We start from the raw sequence: 7172 nt of genomic DNA on the forward strand, positions 1-7172 counted from the left end.
TGAAATGCCTTTCTGATGTCCTCTCTTTTCCTTCTCTACTGTCAGTTTATTCCTTCACCTCATGCCTGGAAAATTTCAAGACTTATCCTTCAGCTTCCTGCCTTTTCTACTGCCACACTAACATTAGTAAAATACTGCCTTTAATGTTTCATTCTCTTCCTTAAGAAATCTCTGAGCCGAGCTTTGAAGGCCTTCTGTCATTTACTCAGACTTTATCCATTCAATTTGATGGGCTACTACACTCCAACAACACATTTTCATCCCTGTAGAAAAAATCTCTCTTTACTTTAAACCAAAGGGCACACTATGCTTTCATTTCCTTTTTTAAATTGTGTGGGATTTTCTGGTAGTTTTTGCATTTTTGTTTTGTTTTTCTGCCATTTACCTTTATAATTATAATAGTTTCAACTTTTCCCAGATATTTCATTAGTTATTCTCTCATTTGTTCCCATTCTCCTCCACACGCCGTTTTGTCCTGGTGCCCCCTCTCCTGGGCATCACATTTTTCTTCAATTTCTCCTGGTTGCTCTTTCATCTTGCTTCACAGCAAAGCATATTTGAAGTTCCCTTTCCTGCTCTGGAGGTTTGTTTCTTTGTTTCCTGAGTCACTGCTCTTCCCCTTTCATTTCTCTTGTTTTGCTGCAGAATTATTTTTTTCTTTTTCTTTTTTTATTATTAGTTTCAGGCATATAAAAGAGCACAGTGATTAGACATTTGCACACCTCACAAATTGATCACCCCAACAAGTCTACTACCCATCTGACACCATACATAGCTATTACAATACCATTGTCTATATTCCCTATGCTGTACTTTATATTTTATGACTATGTATGTTTTACATTATAGGTTTTACATTATAGTTGACATTTGATATTATTGTTACTATTTTTTAACTGAGGAATATTGGGGAACAGTGTGTTTCTCCAGGGCCCATCAGCTCCAAGTCGTTGTCCTTCCATCTAGTTGTGGAGGACGCAGCTCAGCTCCAAGTCCAGTCGCCACTTTTCAGTCGTTAGTTGCAGGGGGCACCATCCCATGCGGGAATTGAACTGGCAACCTTGCTGTTGAGAGCTCATGCTTTAACCAACTGAGCCATCAGGCCACCCCTCCAGAAGCTCAGCGGTACTTCATTGTCTTCAATCTAGTTGTGGAGGGTGCAGCTCACTGGCCCATGTGGGAATCGAACTGGCAACCCTGTTGTTGAGAGATTGCACTCTAACCAACTGAACCATCTGGCCACGCCATAATATTATTTTATATTAGTTTCAGGTGTACAGCATAATGGTTAGGCATTTATATAATTTATGAAGTGGTGCCCCCCCAATAAGTCTAGTACCCATCTGACACTACACATAGTTTTTACAATATTATTGACTATATTTCTTATACTGTATTTCACATCCCCGTTACTATTTTGTGACTACCAATTTGTATTACTAATCCTTCATCTTTCTCACCCATCCTCCCAACCCTCCCTTCTAGCAATCATCAATTTGTTCTCTGTATCTATGAGTCTATTTCTCATAGAAATTGTTTGTTTGTTTATTCTGTTCTTTAGATTCCACATATAAGTGACATCATATGGTATTTGTCTTTCTTAGTCTGACTTATTTCATTTAGCATAATACCTTCTAGGTTCATATATATTGTTGCAAATGGTAAAATTTCATTCTTTTTTATGGCAGAGTAATATGTATATATGTACATATATGTACCACAATTTTTTAAATAATATTTTTATTAAAATATGGCTAACATACAATATTATATCAGTTTCAGGTGTACACTATAGTTATTCAACATTTATATATCTAAAGAAGTGATCACCATGATAAGTCCAGCAACCATCTGACACCATACCATGCTATCACAATGTTGTTGACTATATTCCCTATGCTGTACATTACATCCCCATGACTTGTTTGTTTTATACCTGGAAATTTGGACCTCTTATTCCCCTTCACCTTTCCCCACCTTTAAAACATTTTCAATTACAGTTGACATTCAATATTATTTTATATTAATTTCAGGTGTAAAGCATAGAGGTTAGACAATAGTATAATTTAAGAAATGATTCCCCTGAGTAGTCTAGTACTCACCTGGCACTATACATAATTATTGCCATATTATTGATTATATTCGCTATGCTTTACATCCCCATGACTATTTTGTAACTACCAGTTTTTACTTCTTAATTCCTTCATCTTTTTTGCCCTGCCCCTCAACCCCCCCATCTATCACCCCTCCAAATCTAGTACCAATATGACACTATACATAGTTATTACAATATTATTGACTATATTCCTTATGCTATACTCTACATCTCTGTAACTACTTTATAACAAACAATTTATACTTCTTAATTCCTTTCCCTTTTTCACTCACCCCTGATCCCCGCTCCCATCTGGGAACCACCAATGTATTCTCTGTATTTATGAGTCTATTTCTGTTTTGTTTGTTTATTTTGTTATTTACATTCCACACACGAGTAAAAGCGAAATCACACTGCGTCTGTCTTTCTCTGTCTGACACTCCACTCAGCACAATTCCCTCCGGGTCTATCCATGACGCTGCAGATGGCCAGAACCCATTCCCTTCCCTGGCCGAGCCATATTCCATGGTATTTATGTACCACCTCTTCTTTATCCATTCTTCCATCGACGGACACCCAGGCCGCCTCCACATCTTGGCCATGGTGAACACTGCTGCAACGAACATATGGATGCACACATCCTCTCAAAGTAGCATTTGGGTTTCTTCAGATAAATACCCTGAAGTGGGATTACTGGGTCCTTCTTAGTCTCTTGTTATGGTCTTTGTTTTAAAGTCTATTTTGTCTGCTGTAAGCATTGCAACCCCAGCCTTTTTTGTTGTTTTCATTTCCATTTTCATGAAATATGTCTTCTTCCATCCCTTTACTTTCTGTCCGTGTGTGTCTTTCAATCTGAAATGATTCTCTTGTAGGCAGCATATGTAGGGTATTGTTTGCTCATCCATTCACCCTCCTATGTCTTTTGAGTGGAGAATTTAATTAATGTACATTGAAAGCAATTACTGATAGATGTATAGCTATTGCCTTTTAATCATTCATAATTTTGATATATTTTCTTCCGTCTTAAAGAAGTCCGTCTAACATTCCTTGTAATACTGGTTTGGTGATGATGAACTCCTTTAGCTTTTTCTTGTCTGGGAAGCTCTTTATCTGTCCTTTGATTCTAAATGATAGCCTTGCTGGGTCGAGTAATCCTGGTTGTAGATCCTTGCTTTTCATTACATTGAACATTTTGTGCCAATTCTTTCTGGTCTACAAAGTTTCTGTTGAGAAATCAGCTGACAATCTTATGAGAGCTTCCTTACAAGTTACTAGTTGCATTTCTCTTGATGCTTTTAGGATTGTCTTTGTCTTTAATCTTTGCCATTCTAATTATAATGTGTCTTGGGGTGGGCATTTTGGGTACACCTTGTTTGGGACTCTCTGTGCTTCCTGGTTTTCTATGTTTGTTTCCTTCACCAGGTTAAAAAAGTGTTCAGTCATTACTTCTTCAAATAGGTTCTCAATCTCTTGCTTTCTCTTTTCTCCTCCTGGTACCCCTATGATGCAAATGTTGTCACACTTAATGTTGTCCCATAGATCTCTTAAACAATCCTCATTTTTTTTTGGATTCTTTCTTCTTTTTGCTGTTCTGAGTGGGTGTTTTTTACTACCTTGTCTTCCAAATTGCTGATTCAATCTTCTGCTTCATCTAGTCTGCTGATGATTCCTTCTGGTGCATTCTTCATTTCAGTTATTGTATTCTTCACTCTGACTGGTTCTTTTTTATGGTTTCTATGTCCTTTTTATGCTTGCTATTTCTGTTGAAATTCTTACTGAGTTTCTAGAGCATTCTTATAACCATTGTTTTGAACTCTGTCTCTGGTAGATTGCTTGCCTCCATTTCGTTTAGTTCTTTTTCTAGAGTTTTCTCCTGTTCTTTCATTTGGGATGTATTTCTTTGTTTCCTCATTTTGGCTGCCTCTCTGTTTGTTTCTATGTATCAGGTAGATCTACTGTGTCTCCCAGTCTTGGCCGAGTGGCCTTATATAGTAGGTGCCCTGTGGGGCCCAGTGGCACAGTTTTCAGGTCACCTGCACTGGGTGCTCCTGGAGTGTCTCTTGTGTGGGTTGTATGTGCCTTCCTGTTATAGTTGAGCCATGGTCGGTATTGGCCACATTAGTAGGTGGGACTGACCCTCAGGCTGATTGGCTATGGGGTTTGGCCATATTCACAGCTTACAGGCTGTTGTGCAGGGGACCTACCCCACTAATGGGAGTCACCCCAGCCAGCTCTACTGCCAGTTGAGACTGCCCTTTGGGTGTGCTGCTTGTGGGACTAATTGGGCAGTGTTGTGCTGTGGTCTAAGCCAATCTCCAAGTATATTGATTTTGGGGCCTCTGGTGCAGGCCCAGGTCACCCACTGCCTGTGACCAGCTGGGGACTACCTGGTAGGAGTTACAAAGTGATCCATGGTGATTTGTTGCCTTTGCTAACCCTGGAGGCACATAGGGGAGTCCATGCTGCAAACTGAGGATGTCTGCCACCAACACTGGGCCTGGGGTAGCTCCACAAAATGCCAGGACACCCCAAGATGTGCTGCCACTTGGCAGCTTCCGTAAGCCTTGTGCAGTACACAAGTTGGGTGAGGCAGGGTCTCAGGGAGTCACTAGAGTGGAAGAGTTGTGGTAAGTAGGTTAATGTAGACTCTGGTTTGGTGCTAGTGCTGAGCCTGGAGCTACTTTGCAAAAGTCTCAGAGCACACTGAGGCCAGTTGCCACCTGCCTGTGCCCGTGGACTCCTATAGTTTTCCAAGAAAAAGTGCAGTTTGGGAGGGGCTGGCTGCTTGCAGAGAAAGTGCCTCTGGCGTTGGGTGTGTCACTCACTCAGTGAGTCAGCAGGGTGAAGAGAGCAGAGCTCACCTGGCCAATCAGATTCAGACTTGGCCTGTGGGGGGCGGGCTCAACACAGGAAAAAGGGTTCCTATCTGCTAGCTGCTCAGAAGGACCCCACACAGAGAAGATGGCAATGGTCCTCCAGCTCTTGCTATGAAGCCACACACCTCAGTCTGTCTCCCATACGATGCCCCCTGAATTACTGTCGCTTGGCTGGAACCTAAGGTGAGTGCCCGCGAGTGAGTGAGTCTGTGCACGGGCGTTTAAGAGGACATCTGTGTTTCCCGCAGCCTTCCATCCCACCTAGATTGTTGGTATCCCCACTGTTTTTTACAGCCAGATATTGTGGGTGCTCCTCTTCCCGGCACTAGTACTCCAGGCTGGGGAGACTGGTTTGCAGTTGGGGTCCCTCCCTCTTCTGCGGGGAATGTCTGGGACAAGATATCCCTCCCGGTTCTCAAGCGCCACATGGAGGTTTGGGGTTTGTGGTCTCTGCTTCTCTTATCAGTCTCGCCGTGGCTTCTTTATAAAACTTCTGTTCAGCTAGACTTCAGATGATTCTCCGAGTTGACTGTTTTGTAATTTAGTTGTAATTTTAATGTGTTCATGGAAAGAAGCAGGCACAGTGTTTATTCCGCCATCTTGGATCTCCTCTACACTCCTTCTGTTCCATGCCTCTCCCATCATATCTGTACCATAATTACTTTATCCAATCATCTATCGATGAGCATTTCAGTTGTTTCCATTGTGAGTAGTGCTGCAGTAAACATAGGGATGCATATATCTTTTTCAATTAGTGTTTTGGATTTCTTTGGACAAATACCCAGTGCTGTAGAATATTTTCAGACAACCTCTCTAAAATGAGCATGTAGGACATAAATGTTCCAAGTCCTTGCATGTATGATATGTCTTCATTCCATTGTCAAACTTAATAGTGTTTGTCTGTGTGCAATATTCTAATTTATAATCATGTTGCCAAGGAACTTGGTAGTTATTTCCTCATGTTTTAGTACCTGTGTTTGCTGATGAGAAGTCTGATGTCAGTCTGACTCTTGTTTGTAATGTGGAAGATAAATTGTACCTATTTCACTACTGTCAAGTCAAATTCTGACAATCCATTTTTTTATAGGTCTGAGCTCCATAGGTCTACATTCTGCTTTTAATGCTAAGTAGTGAAATTTCAGAGCCTGGCTCTGAAAATACAGAACTTTAAATTAGAAAAAGTCTAATAAAGAAATGAAAAGGATGTTTCTTCTCTACTGCAGTTACAAAGGGAGAGACATCCTTCCTCATCTGAAAACTTGGTCAGAGAATCTGATGAGATAAGGTCTTAAATTTGAACTCTCACAGAGGCATCAGTCTTGTTTCCTTTGCAATATGAAGATTCTGCAAATATTCACAACTGCTACCAGCTCATTCTGTTCCCTCTAATATATATCTATCTTTCATTGGCTTTATTATTTGAACAAAGCAGTCTTGTAGGTACTATAGATTTTAGAAATTGTTTCCATGTTATGTGAATATAACCTTCAATGACACTCGTAATTCTGTCTTCTTGTTAAGACTTGTTAAGATAGTCTTATTTGTTACCCTGGTGATAATGTTGTAGATGACACCTAATGGTGTAAATATTATCAGAGTTGCTCTGTCAAATCAGAAGAGGATCCTTGGCTCTCTCCTATTTGCATAGTGAACAAATAAAAGTCTACTCTGCTGGAGTCCTTCACATAACAAAAATTTGAGTCTTGTCCCATTTATATTTCCACATGGATATCTAGTTGCTTCAGCACAATGGACCACAGTGACGTTTTTTCAAACCAAGAATTAGTTTTATAAGATACTTCATTTCTAATACCTGAGAGCTATTCAAAACATGTCACCATTTCAGTATTATTTGCAACATGGATCATTTCAGTGTCCTTCAGGAATTTGGGAGGGGAGAGAAATATTTGATAATAATATAAAAATGCAAAATGGCAGTTCCTTTAATTAAAAAAATTTACTCCCCACCTCCAGACACACACCAAGGTCCAAGAATACAGTGTCCCAGAATATTCTCCTAACTATGGTGAAAATCTTCCTACCAAAGCCAAAAGTATTCTTTATGTTATCATAGTATTAAATTTTTACTAAATCTATTGTTGTATAGAGTAATTAGTTCTAGAACATAGAACAGTAGAAAAAAATAATATTGTGGCAAGGAAACTTTCCTTAGGTCCATATGAACCTCTATATCATCTTTG

This window comes from Rhinolophus hipposideros, assembly GCF_964194185.1.
Source record: "Rhinolophus hipposideros genome assembly, chromosome: 6".
NCBI classification, from domain to species: domain Eukaryota; kingdom Metazoa; phylum Chordata; class Mammalia; order Chiroptera; family Rhinolophidae; genus Rhinolophus; species Rhinolophus hipposideros.